Raw genomic sequence first — 14,806 nt, 5'->3', positions numbered from 1 at the left:
CGGCATCGACACACACTGATGCGGTTTCAGATTTCCTTGGCCGTACGAGCCGATCGGTTCACTCTCAAACGCGGCGAATCGATGGCGGCGTAATGACACGTCATTAAGTGTTTTTATAATGTTTTTAACCGGAGCTCGGGTTGTAAACGGCGGAAGGAGGCAGCTGGGTGCAAAAAAAAACAAAAATAATATACGGTGATGAGGACGGTGAATTAATTGCTGGGTGAGGCGCGTCAAGACAAAAGCAGGAGGTTAGCAGGGGTGATGGGCAGATGGACAGGAAAGAGGTGGAGCGCAGCACTCCAGCACGCTCGAGGGCAAAGCAATAAACGGGCCGCAGTTAAAAACCAATACCTGCTTATTAACTTCCCCCACTCTCCTGGCTTGTAAAAAGCCAGCGGAACAATGTTTGTATTGGCACTCTTCCCCTCCCTCCCGCGCTCTATCTCTTCATCCAAACCCAAGGCCCTGATGGCGGAGGGGAAAGGAAGGCAAAGCAATCAGACTGGAGAGCTGGACCGGGGCCAAATTGGAGGGAAAAGGGCACCGACTGGCAGCCATGTTGGTTCAGGACGGAAGCAGCTGAACGGCTGCCTCGTTTTATTTCGAGTGCAATAAGCGGCCGATGTGATGAATGTGTGCGCGGCTCTCGGGATGAGAGGGAAGCGTCGGGGCTCGGGCGTCTTCGCCAGGTGAAAGGAAACTCTAATGACAGCCGCTCCTCTGCCAGCTCTCCGTCATACGTCTCCATCCCTCCTCAGCCGTCTCCATCCCTCCTCAGCCGTCTCCGCTGGAGATCCGTCAGCGTCCTGACAGCCGAGCGCACGCCAAACGAATGCATATGCGCTTTCATGCAAGCGGAAAGAAGCGCGTGTTTGCGTCGGCCCCGGTCCTGTCTGTCATGTGTCAGTGACGCAGCAGTAATGCTACCAAACAACACGCGGCTCAGAGCGGGAACTAAACGGTGTGTTATTTCTCGATTCTTTCACCAGAAACAGGCATTTTTATTTATTTATTCATTTATGGGAGGTTGTTTTTTGTTGTAAGAAGACACTGATCACTGCGTTTACAGCAAACAGGGTCATTTTATTCATGCATATATTCAGAATATGAGTCTGGAGACACAACTCTGTGCTATTGGGTCGTACTTCAGCCAATCAGAGACGTTTTGTTGGAAGCAAATTCAAACACAGGGAATCTTGGTATCGATCCGATACCACGTAAATACAGGGCTAGTATTGGCAATACTGATACTTTTTACCGGAAATGTCGTGATTATTAAATAACTTAGTAATTTTGCCTTTAGTTTGTTGACTATGATAAAAGACGGAGTAATATTATTTTAGGCAAATAAACTGGTTTCTACTAATTACAATATAAAATACTTTACCAGTATAAAAAATAACAAATTCTCCTTTTAATTAATTCATTATTTTATATATATATATATATGTGTGTGTGTGTGTGTATAAAAAAGGCATGTAAGCTTTTGCATCTTTTTGACCGTCTGCTTCTCCATCTCTGCAATTTTCAAATTGGTTGTTTTGGATCGATAAAGATGGAACACGTGGAGGAAAGGTTAACTGAGGAGGTTCAGAGATACAAACATTTGCACGACGAAATTTCTGCGAAAGCTTCAGTCGCCGTTGTTTGTAAGTGAAACAGGAAGTGGATCAAAACTTAAACTACAGACACAGCGCCGACTAGTGTTTGGGAGGCACAAGTACAAATGGCTACGTAGGTAGGTTACTGCGTCTATGTCCGGCTGTACTATAAATGAGCCTTTACTCATCTGTCAATCATCACATTAAGCCCCGCCCCCACGTGGTCTTTGCAGGAGCATAATCAGCTCCCAATGGAGACACCAAATATTTATTTATTTGACTATCATGTGCAACATATCTGCTTTTTTGAGTCTTTCATGATAACAATTGTGAAACAATAAAGGAGACGAAGACTATAATGACACCACCTTACTGTCATGCATTAAATTGCAATCAGTGAGTTTTTTTTTCACATGCAAATCACCAAAAGACAAATAAATAAATGCAGACTTTTTTAATCAGCTGTTTTAGTAACAAAATAATAAAAAATAATATTAAAAGAAGCAGTACGTGAACATGCCTCTGCTCTAGAAACTGGTCTGTGTTTAAACACTTGGCCACAGTAAAAAATAAATAATTAAATAATAAAATAAAAAGGCAGGTGGGGGGAAAAAAAAAAGGGAAAATGGAAAAACAAAAATAATGAGTTGTGTCCGCGTGGCGCAAACTCGCTCCTCAAAGAACAACAGCTTTTTCACTGAAGCTGCTTCTAATGACGCGCTAATGAAGCTCCGGGGGGGTCGGAGACAGAGTCTGTGCGTGTGTCGCCCTGCAGAGCCATGTGTTTCGTCTCTGCAGCTCTAATAGCGCTGCAGCGAGGCTCTAAATATGCTCACAAACCCGTCTATCGTGGAAAAACATGCCCCGAAAACCCCCGGAGCGATTTAAGACCGGTCCCCCGCCGCACGGCCCGACCCACGCCCCTGCACGACTCTTTACCACACGCTGCACTTTTATGTGCACGCCAGCATATTGCATATTCACCTTTTTCTTCTTCTTCTTCTTCTTTTTTTTTATCCCTCCTCCTCCTCCTCCTCCTGAACACAACACACGCTGAGACGTGGCGAGTTAACGCCTGTCAGCCCGCCCGCCAGACAAGGTTGTTTTAGATTTTCCACTAAATTGAACTCTTTCATTAGTGGCTGACAGATGTCTAAATGCCCGGTGTCTCCCCCCACGACGCCCACCGAGCGAGCCCCAAGGCCGCTGGCTCCCCCGTCTGAAGCTGAAGCTGAAGCCGGGTGTAGGAGAAGGATGAAGAGAGGGGATGGAGGGATGTAAGGAAGGGAGGGGTGAGGACCAATCTAGGACGTGTCCTCTGGAGTGCCCTCCAGCTTGGAGAAGTTCACTCTTTCATCCACTTTCTCCTCCTCTCGCCCTCCTCCACCACCACCACCACCCCCCTTTTTTTTTCTCCTGCTGAATCTCTCCCTCCATCCCTCCATCCTTCCATCCAGTCATCCTCCTTCATCCCTCTTTTTTATTTTGAGAAGGGACAAGGATGAAAAGCGCTTTGATTCGCATTTTCTCTCAAGGATGTTTCGCTCTGGAGGCGAGAGAGAAAAAGTGTTGCTTGGTTTGTTGGGGTGGAGGGCGTGGATGGTGGTCGGGGGAGTTGGGGGCTTCACACGCGATCAGTCCAACCCCCCTCCCACCATCACCACCAGCACCAGCCCTTCCTTCCCTCCTCCACGTGGGCGGATCAGAGCGCGTGTCGAGCCCGACGACGAAGAAGCGCGCGGCTCATTAAAAGCTGCCGTCGCACCGAGACCACACACGAGCGCGTGCACACGGGTCCCTTACCCATTTCCCTTACTTTTTTTTTTTTTTTTTTTTTTTTTTCTGCCGGTGCGATAATTAGTGACGCCGCCGGAACACGAGCACGAAGTCGCGTGCGCAAACCGGAGGCACATCAAAGGGCCTCATGAAAGGAAGCGTGATCTCGCGCTAGGTTAGGCTTTAAAGGCGAAGGCAATTTAGAGTCCAAAGACACAAGCCGCTTAATCGGTCATTTATTATTTCAAGTCGACGGACGGACGGAGCCCCCCCACCCCCAACCCGACTGTAAGTGATAATGTCGCATTATCGTTTCCAGTGATGTGAGAAATCATATTCTTTCAAGCAGAGGCCCCCGTGGTCTGAAGGCTCCCGAGTCTCCCTCCCTCCCTCCCTCCCTCTTTGAAGGCTTTAAAACAACGCGAGCTGCAGGCCTCGTGCTTACTGGGGTTTATGTTTCAAATGTGGTTTGATAATTAATATATTTGCCTCCCGAGACCCCGCGTCCTCGCATGGGGACGTTTTGCTGGACGAAAGGGGACGAGGTAGAAAACCCTAATCAGATTCTATGGCTGAAACTTGTTTATTTATAGTTTTATCATTTCTAACACCTTAATTGTAATATACAGCTAAATAATCCCTGTGTCCACATATGAGGACGTTAAAAAAAACGACTTCGTGTTCAAAGATGATACTTAGTTGCTGAACTTTTTAGGTCATAGATCTTCAACACTCACACTTTTCCAGCATGTCCCCCTACTTTTGCACATGTTTGGTATAAAACATGAATATTTGGTCCTGTGTATTATTTGCGTAGCTTAATACTGAATGCAAAATGATAATAATAATGTATATTTATAAATAGCACTAGGCTGAGTTTAATAAAGAACACATATAATAGGTCGAAGGCCTCTACTTAATCTCTCCGTACGTTTGGGGCAACTTGATCTGAAAAATGTTCATAACCTAGAAATTAAAAACGTATAAGAAACAAGAGCTCAGGCCTCAGAAGGATAAGGATCCAAATTCAAATAGTCGCACTTATATTTTACTTAACAAGCTGTAAAAGATCATTTATAGATACTTTACAGATCATCCTATTTGAGTCGTGTTAAAGATGAATTAACCTTTTCCTAATCTAATCTCATCCCTTTCATCTTTTAACAGTTTTTTTTTTTTTTTGGTCTCTAAACGGTTAATCTTATGGCTTCATTAATGTTAATTATTTATAAACTGTTCATTAATGCTGTAAAGTTAAAATATGATGCTAGAGGAGCACGCGCACGCCCCAGCTAATGGGATTTTTCCCCACATCCCAGCGGCTCTTCTGGATTAATGAACGTCTTCTAACACACATCTCTAAAACATGAATAAATTATTTTCTGGAGCGATAAAAGCCATTCTTTTCAATTATGACAACCGGCTTTTACCAGCTCACCGTTTATGTGTTGCATGTTTGATATTGTAGTGTTAGCAGAAGTCTCAGTTTGCAATGACCACGACTAAAAGATTGTAATGCTAATTTGGAAACATGATGACTGACCCCTCTGCACACGTTGTTACCAACATTTAAGTGGATAAAACCAAACTCCTTTCTAAAGCTTGGGCTGCACCTCTAGAGAGACCTGTACAAGTGGTCTACACTGTCTTCAAAAACGCCCTAAAAATAGCATATGTTAATATTTTTTCTACTTTTTCTTACATAAATCTTTCAATCCACTTCAGTACTAATCACAAACACTAAAAGTTTGATTATTCTCGGACTTTTCACCCTTTATATGCCAGTTTTTGTGATGGCGGGAAAAAAAAAGACAAAATTTTAATTATTTTCAATAATCTAAATGCAAAGTGGATTTGCATAAATCTTTTAATCCACTTCAGTACTAATCACAAATAGCAAATGTTTGATTATTTGCTGACTTTTAACCCTTTATATGCCAGTGTTTGTGATGGCACCAAAAAAATTTTTAAAAAAAAACTAAGTGGATTTTTCTTGGGAGGGATGTTTAGAGCCTTGGACATGTCAATGATTAGTAGCTTTGTTTTTTGTAGTGCCCAATTTACAAAAAATGTTATGTTGTTACATTAAAGGACAAAAGTTTGATTATTTTCTGACTTTTAAACATTTTACATAGTGTAAAAAATGAGCATTATGTGATTTGAGTTTGAAAAATACACACCTTTGCTAAGCAACTAAGTTAACAAACTAACCACTAAGTCATCAAAAAAGAAGTAGAGTGTTTGTTGGAGGCAGGAGGAGGACGGAGAATATTTTCTCAGCTTGTCCGACCGCTGAGAGACGTAGGTGAGGAAATACATTTCAGATCAATCACGGTTGTTGCTGGGGCTGTGTTGCCTCGACATGCCGTTTCATTTCTTGGGAGGTGTTGGTCAGGCTCTGGTGTCGGGATCCAGTAGAGAAGGATTCGTTTGGCCTGAATGAATAAGGGAGAGAATCTGACGGGAAAAACAACTTTGTCCCAGAATTCAGAAGATTTCACAGCTCTGTCCGAAGCGACGTGACCAAACGTCTCCGGTTATTTCACATAGTGGACACTAGTGATGTTCGATACCACCGATTTCCTTTCTGATACTGAGTAAAATAAAGGCTGCTATCACTGATACTAATACTTTGTGTAAATGCACCTTAATGTGTCTGGTAAATCTAAAAAAGCAGCGCATGTCAAATCATAGCTTCATAAAGAATAAAAGACATCAGATTCATTTATTTATTTTAAACTCTGAAGTATATTGAGGTAGTGACCTCATTTACTTTATAACTGAGCTAATACAACAACAGAAAAACTAAACAGACACAATCATACAAAAAATTTTGGAAAAAAATAAATAAATAAGACCATTAAAATAAATTATTGACTAGGAACTACTTTCCACTGTGTTACTACATCACCTCAAATATTGATATTTTGATCTGAGAATCGATTTTAGAGCATAAAGACCTGGTATCGGCAGTATCGACATTTCAGTATCGATCTGCACATCGCTAGTTGACACAGTAAACCAAGAAAAACAAGTGTACACACTGTTCAAAGATAGTTTGCATCAGTTTGAATCTGCCGTGAACCTCAACTTTGGCACCAACAACATGACTGGCCTCATGTTTCCTGTTTCGCCTTTTATAAACTTTTATGGGTAGGGAGGTAAGATACGTGATCCTTCCAGCGGTTTGTCTCCCTCTTACAACTTCTAACATTACTCAAGAAGCAGATAAATCTTTCCTAGCTTCAGTTTATGGCTCCCCTCTTCAAAATCCTCCGTCCTCATTTGATGTCGAGCGGGATTCATGCCACCAGATACGATCTGATGCTCAGGGCCGATACCTGCAAACGGAGTGGAAGCTGCTCCGAGCGGCATTGATCAACTCAATAATGACTCCCGGATCTAATCAGAACCCATCCGTCGCATGTATAAAAGGGGGCCGGCATTTATCAGCTGGTACCTGTGTGTTTGAAGTGCGTGCGTCATTAATAGCGTTTTATTGATAGCGGTGCGCTGCGAGAGGAGGAATGCTTCATGTGCACGGCCCTGTCAGCCGATGTTTGTTCAGCTGCAGGCCTGTTACACATATCGCTGCTCTATCACAATGGCTCTCCTGCTCTCTCCGGCTGATACAGGAGCCGATTCCCGACGACTCGCGGACAAATTCCCGTGAAACCTTACCGCTGTATCCGCCCGAGAACCTGGGAAGTAGCTGCAGACGGCGCTAAGCCGAAAACACCTAAAATGCAGCGGTGTCGGATATTAAATTTTATCATGTAGTAAGCCGTGTGTCATCAAACATTCATGCGTTATAGCCTGGAGGATATTACGCAACAAGCTGAAAGGTTAGACCTCGGACAACACGGCTCGATGGAGACAGCTGACCGGCTATTAAGAGCAGCACACAGCTCGCTTTTTAAAATACGTGCTCCTGAGTGTGTGCGTCTTTAAATCCTCGTCCTCAGATCATTTAAGTCCAGAAAAACAACAGTGGCTCATTCATCGCAAACACCCCCCTACACACACACACACACACACACACACATGCAGCCATTCCCACAGCAGTGTCATTACAGAGGCTCATTATCGAAATCAATTCAATTAAAGGCTGTAATTGCTGTAGTGAAACCCAAATGCTATCTCAAACAGAGCTGAAGGAAGGCAAACCTCATCGATGCGACGACCCTCTGAGTGTGTGTTCACTACGTGGATGTGTGTGTGTGTGTGTGTGCTCTTATTTAAGGAAAGAAATATTAATCGCTTGTTTCAAATTAACTTCCCTCACCCCTCTTTTCTCTCCAAGTTGGTGGCAGCATTTAAGCATATTGATTCGTGGAGGGGGAGGAGGGGGAAGGGTAAAGAAACGAAGAGGGGGGGGGTGTCAGTAAATGCAGGCTAACTATGTTAAACACTCACAGTGTAGTTAGTGTGGAGACGCGACGCAGCATAGCTAATGCCAAATCCCTCAATCATTCTGCTCACACACAGAGGCGGACCGGGTTAATTGTTTACCGAGCTAAATGAAGTGGGGATAATGTAGGCTAACTGTGCGCTAAGCACCGCTAAGACGAGGGATAATGTAAAGGACAATTTGATTAATAGTCATTTGTTTACAGGAAGGAGAAGTTGGCGCTCGTCGCCTGGAAACTCTTACCTGAAGTTGACTTTAGAGGTGTTCAACATTTTTAACTAATAGATGTCATCACGAATCTTCTCCGGTTGATAATTACAATATTACACAAGTTTTCTGTGAATTTATATTTAAATTTGCAAATATATGCTAATTTGCACACATTTCCAGAACATAAATCCAAATAATGGCTAAAGTGAGGTTCAAAATTCTTGTTTCGTTTTGTTAACGTATTATATTTCCAGGTATTTACAGAGGGAATTTGTGGATATCTCTTTTTATCACTACATAAATCACAAAATAAATGTCAACAAGTCCAAAAAAAATCTAATTTTACCGTGTTTTTAGGAGTAAAATGTTCTATGAATCAGGCTCTGAATGATACATGATAAATTTCCCTCTGTGAATACCTGCAGAATGTGGTTAGGAATAAATCTGAAAGGTTTGGTTTGTGTAAGAGCTACTGAAATGGAGATTTCTGGCTCAGAATAGCAGAAAAACTTATTTTTAAGTTGCACATTGTAAAATCAGCTGTAATTTTCTATCTAAAATCACCAACCATGAGAGAGTTTAGCTTCAGATAATCCTTTCTGCTTTCATGACTGGTCGCCAATACAAAGGATATGACCATATTTGGACCTGACAGACTTCTGCAGGAGAAAAAGAGCTTCACAACAGTTCCTCATATGCCGGAGTAGAGATGAGGCGACAGTAGAAAGATCAGTGTTTTTCAGTGTTTAACTCTCAGAATCAGAAAACCTTGATTTTGCTTCGTGTGTCCTTCACATTGTTCACGAGGAAAGGAATGCACACAAGTTAAACGTGCACATAATATATAATAATAATAATAACGACAAATGGCTGCAAGTACCAAAGAGCAAAGACCATGTTTGCCTGTAGAAGTTATCACTTTGTGCTTCAGGTCGAGTAAAGTCAAACTAAAACAAGTTGTTGAAGCCAGGAAACGGCACCTGCGACTAAATCAAAGCAACGCTGAACGGATCCGGTTCAGTGACGGCGTTTGAATCCGAAGCTTTGATCGCTTCAGGTGTCAGTGTGCGCACTTTTAATTCATCGGAATCTGAACCCATCCCATCGTTAGGGCGAAGAAGCGCATGAATGCAAACGCCAAGCGACTGCAAATCAAGTAGCACGCGTCGACTTAGATGTGATTATATAGGTGGAAGTCGGTGGCATCTAGCGGAAGTATCGTCTGTGTCTTTTGTGTCGCCTGTCGCTGTCTGGAGGTCATAGCACTACGCCTTCTTGGGTGTGTTTGCATGAGACACACTCTCAGGTGTGACTGTGTGGCGAGTCGTATGGTCTCGGTCACCGATATTGAATCCCAACTGTGAGGGCCATCTGTCTGACTTTGACCCAGCAGCTCACCGTCACACCTTGAGAGGGGAAGGGAGGGGAAAATGTGTCTGTCTGTGTGTGTGTGTGCAGGAGATAAAATGAAAAGAGTGTTTGGTTCAGTGTGTGTGTGCACTCCCTTAGTTTCTGGCACTCTGGTCGTTGCTTTGAAGGTGCCAACTGCCAGTAAAAACACTGCACACAAGCCCCAAGTTAGTCCTCTGGCTTCTGGACAAGCCGACCTATGACCTTTTGGGGCAGGGCATTCCTGGAAGACGACAACCCAAGAGCACCGGTTAGCATTTCAGTTTTCCTGGACGTGATGATGCTGTGAGAGGGGCTGCCTCGGGGTGTGGTAGGTGGCCTCAGGGCTGCCTGGATGCCGGCCAGGTTGCTTGGACTCTCAATACACGATAAGGATAAAGATAAGAAAGCTAAAAGGAAAAGACGGGGGCGGCGGGGGTGACATTTCATCAGCTAGTCCGACAGATAGACACCTCGCCTCTGCCAGGAAGCAGGGAGTGATTAAAGAGACTGTCCTATAACTGGAAGGTCGTAAAATCCATCCTGGCTGCCCGCTGCACTCTGATCCCTCTGGTGTGATGTCGGCCTTATGGTTTCACTCAGCCGATTTTTACTGGCACAAATATCTCCTGGTGACTGGATAAGTTAATCTTGCGTGACCCCATTGTTGACTTGACACACTTAAATCTCAATTACCAAGTATTGTTAGACAAAACAAAGCCAAAAGGACAGAGGATACTGGACTTGCGTTTGTCATTTAGATGGCAGTGCTTCCACAGAGGAACACTTAAGCCAGGCAACAACTTTAGGAGGTATTTTTATTTCAGGGTTCTGAGCAAAATTGATGCTGAGGCTTCTATTTAAGTAAGTGTTAGCTAACACGTTAGCCATGGCAACTTGTATATGTGATTATTTGGACAGGACATACAACTTACATTTATCAGGTGGGCACAAACAGATGCTAAACGAATGCTAACATTTGTATAATGAGTTAGCAGCCATTTGCTCAAACATTAGCCAAACAGTTGGTTTATATGAAATTGTGTGAGGGTTCTTTGTTTATCAGGTGGACAGAAACAGATGCTAAATGATTGCTAATGCTTCTGTACAAGAAGTTAGCAACAGTGTGCTAACATATTAGCCATAAATTACATTTGAGAGAGAGATTTTATCAAGAAGACACAAATTGATGCTAAATAAATGCTAATGTTTCTATGCAGTAAGTTAGCAACTGTTTGCGAACACATTAGCTAAATCTAAGTCTAATAATAATAGTTAATATCGGATTATTTTATCAGGTTTCAACATTTATCAGGAAGGTACTAATTGATGCTAAATCAATGCTAACGTTTCTATGCAATAGGTTAGCAACTTTATGCTAACACATTAGCCTTGCTAGTTTATAAGGAATGTGGTGAGGTTTATACATTTATCAGGTGGACACAAACAGATGCTAAAAGAATGCTAATATCTGCTAGCAAATTAGCCATTGGCTAACTTTATATTTAAATATCATTTCAAGTTTCTGTGTCCAGGGTTAAATTAGTTCAGTTCATGTCAATGTTGATTAATTTACGAATTTAGAATCTGAATTTGCAGCTTTATTTACTTGCAGACGATGAAAGATAATCTTGAGAAAAAATAAAAATATTCTGGTTGTTAAACAGTGGCAACATGACGTCTCACCGGTGACTCGCTGTTAGCGGCGTGAGTGGCGACTTTAAGCCAGCGCATTAATATGTAAATTAAATGTTAATCAATTGTCAGAGGTGCACGTTTATCACGTATTTCACACGGCGTGACTCAGTCGGTCTGAACTGAACTGTTTCGGTTTCTGCAGGGAGAACGTTCGAGAGCTCTGAAAATGATTGAAAACAAACGGCGACTCTTTAGTTCGAGTGTGTTGTGGACGTGTTGCAGGCTGAGAATAAACCTCTGGAGCTCAGGTTTTACGCTGGACACCTTCACCTCAGGCTTCTTTATTCCATCCTTCTATTATTTTCTGCTTTCTTTCTTCCTACTCTCACTTCTTCCTGTCATCATTTTCATCATCTCCCCTTTTTGCTAACGTCTCCTACTTTTTGCTTTCTTTCTTTTTCTTTTTTCTTTCTTTGCTGACTTCCTTGTCTCCTCTTTCTTTCCTTCAGTGATTCTTTCCTTCCTTTCTCATTGTCTCCTACTCTTCTATCGTTTCCTGTTCTCCTGTCATTCTTTCTCTCTTTGCTTACTTTATTTTAGGTATTCCTTTCTTTTCTGCCTTCCACATTTTCTTTTTTATTTCTCATGCCTACTTTACCTTTTTAAGTCATTCTTTCTCTTCTTCCACTCTTTATTTCTTTGGTTTTTACATATTTTCTTTGTATTTCTCTTGCTACCTTTATTTCTTTAAAACTCTCTTTTCTTCTGTTCTTTTTTCATTTTCTTCCTCGTCTTCTATTCCTTTTTCTTTTCTCTTGCCCTTCCATCCTTCCCTCCGTCTTGTTTTCCTGACCTGACTTTTCTTTTTTCTTTTATGTCTTGCTTCATTGTTGCCGTCTCTTCCACTTATTTCCCCGTTCTTTTCTTCCTCTGTTGCTCTCTTTTTCTTCCTCATTTTCTTTTTAAGTCCTTCTTTCTCTTCTTCTACTCTTCTTTATTTTGCTCCCATATTGTTTTCTTTCTCTTGCTTACTTTCCTGTTCCCTAATCTTCCATTCTTTATTTTCTCTCTATCTCTCCTGCTTCTTCTCTTGCCTACTTTCTTTCAGTCATTCTTTCTATTCTTCTAGTCTTTATTTATTTATATTTATTATTCATTTATTTATCATCCACGTTTTTCTCTTCTTGAGTCATTCTTTCTCTTCTTTCTTTGTTTTTTCCTCCCATATTTATTTTTTTCTTTCTCTTGCTTACTTTCCTGTTCCCTAATCTTCCATTTTTCTTTCTTTTTTCCTTTCTTTCTTCCTCTGACCAGTGTCTATCTCCTTTTTATTTATTTATTCCTCTTCCTGTTTAGTGAATGATGTTCCTACTAATGATGGTTCAGTGTTTGAGGGTTAAAGACGTGTCACAGACAGGAAGGACTCAGTCTGACGTAAACAGGAAGTGGACGTTTGACTCAACACATGCGTCCGTGGAGCTAAATGCCAGCGCAGCATCGCTAGTCTAGTCTAGTCTGGTCTAGTCTAGCCCCCCCCTTCCTAACTACCCCGCCCCCCCACTGAGCGTATAATGAAAGTCAGACTGCGTCACCGTGGGACGGTGGGACGGTGGTACGGAGGAGGAGGAGAGTCTGGCTTTGTGGATCTCGGCGGGGAGCTCGGCGAGATCAAACACGCCGGGCATTCTGGGTAGACAGACCCGAGGAGACAGACTCACACTTCTTCTACCTGTGTGTGTGTGTTTGTGTGTTTGTGTGTTTGTGTACATAAATGCGTGGGTGGGAGAGAGAATGACGACGGCTGCTGTCGTCTCTTTTGTGGGTTTTTTTGTGTTTTTTTTTGTCTTTAGAGGACAGGCTTTGAAATGGATTAACAGAAAACTGACTGGATGTGACTTCCAGGTTTTGCTTTGACATGACTTTGCTCCGTTTGATGTGGCTTCAGCCCGCGACACACACACACACACACACACACACACACACACACATAGACACACACACACACACACACACACACACACACACACACACATAGACACACACACACTTACACACACACACGTTCCTCCTCCGTCCTCCATGTCCTTACGTCTGTCCTGGTGTTAGTGATACTGTACTGAGACTCAGTCTGGAGGCATCCATCCATCCATCCATCCCTCCATCCATCCATCCATCCACCCTCTTCCCTTCCTCTTCTTCTTCTTCTGTCCTTCTCCTCCTTTGTTTTCCTCCTTTCATTTCAGGCTCCATTTTTCTCTCTTCATGCGTCTGTCACTGTTTCTTTGTTCCTGGTTTTCTGCATTTGTCTCATTTTTCTTAGTTTCTTTCTCTCTGTCTGGTTCCTTTGTCTCCTCCTCCTCCTCCTCGTTTTCTCTCCTTTCTTCTTCCCTCATCTCCGCCTGTTCTGTTCTTTATTTTCTCATCCACCCTCTTCTCTCCTTTCTTTACTTTTTCTTCAGTTTTCTGTCTTTTCTCAAACACTTTTCTTTCCTTTCAGCCTTTGACCATTGTTTCCTCTTTTCATTTCTTTTTTTCGTTTGTTCGTTCGTTTGTTCATTCTTTCTTGCTTTCTGTTGACATCATTCTCTCTCTTGCTCCCTATTGCCTTCCTGCCTTCCTTTTTTCCATCTTCCTTCCTTCCTTCCTTCCCTTTCTTCCTTCCTTCCTTCCTTCCCCTTTCTTTCGTTCTTTCTAAGTTTTCTTTCGTCCTTATTCTTTCCTTCCTTCACTTTCCTTCTTTCCTTCCACCCATCCCCGTCCTTTCTTTTCTTCCTTGCTTCCCTCTTTCCTACTCTTCCCTTCTTTCTTTTCCTGTAGTCTTCCCTCCATCATTTCCCTCTCTCTCTCTCTTTTTCCTTCCTTCTTTCTTTCTCATGTAAATTATAAATCAAAAGTCATTGCTTCCTCCTCCACCGTTGACTGCCCCCATCAGGCCGGTTTTGGAACTAATCAATGGATTTAAAAGAGAGAGAGAGAGAAATGGAGGGAGGGATGGAGGGGGAGGGGGGGCGGCGTGTTAAAGCCGAGTTAGGATGATAAGGACGAGAGCAAGAAGGAGAGAGTTGGGATAAAGGTGTGTGATAGAATTGGAAGATCAAAGCTTTCTGTCACAGCGTGACTGAGCCCAGGGGCATTATGGGTAAGACGGGGCACATACACCAGCCAGCCCCCCCACCACCCCCCCTCAATCCCCTCCCGTCTGGACGCACACACTCACGCTCAGGCACAGACTCACTCTCTCACGGCTGGTATTTGACTCTGAGTGTGATTGATACCGGGCTAGATTTGGAGAATCACTGTCATCCGTCTCTCCGCAGATCAAACAGCCACATAATCTCCCATAAAGGAAAGAGAGATGGAGGGAATAAAAAAAAGGGACAGAGGGGAGAGATAGGGGAGGAGGAGAGGGGGAGGAGGGGGTGGGTGGAGATGTGACAAACCCCCCTCTTCATCTGTGAAGTGTTTTCTTGTCGTTTTTCTTTTCTTTTTCTTTTTTTTCTCCACCTTAAAAGAAAACCCAGCGCCTTAGAAAACACGTCCGTCATTCAGCTCCATTAAACAGCTTCTGGACATTAGAGAACGTTTACAGCGGCTGCACGCGCCCAATCTGCATCTGAGGGGGAGGCATGAACGTAAACGCGCTAGCCTGAACGTCTCCGGCTGTTTTGAATCACGCCGAGATCGAATCGAGTCGGGATGACACCTGCACAGTTTGAGTCTGGAGAGGTCTCTGACTCTTTGTTGTGTTCGAGGCCGCGGCTAAAAGCCTGCGGACAAA

General features: G+C 43.0%; 1 protein-coding gene across 23 annotated transcripts in view; it reads left to right on the top strand.

Moving 5' to 3' along the window:
• celf2 (cugbp, Elav-like family member 2) overlaps positions 1-14,806 on the top strand; it is a 210,693-nt gene that overhangs the window by 141,111 nt on the left and 54,776 nt on the right. The window lies entirely within an intron of this gene.

Source organism: Mugil cephalus, chromosome 22, assembly GCF_022458985.1.
Source record: "Mugil cephalus isolate CIBA_MC_2020 chromosome 22, CIBA_Mcephalus_1.1, whole genome shotgun sequence".
Lineage (NCBI taxonomy): Eukaryota > Metazoa > Chordata > Actinopteri > Mugiliformes > Mugilidae > Mugil > Mugil cephalus.
Note: the sequence above shows the minus strand (reverse complement) of the source record. Positions and strands in the feature narration are given on the sequence as shown.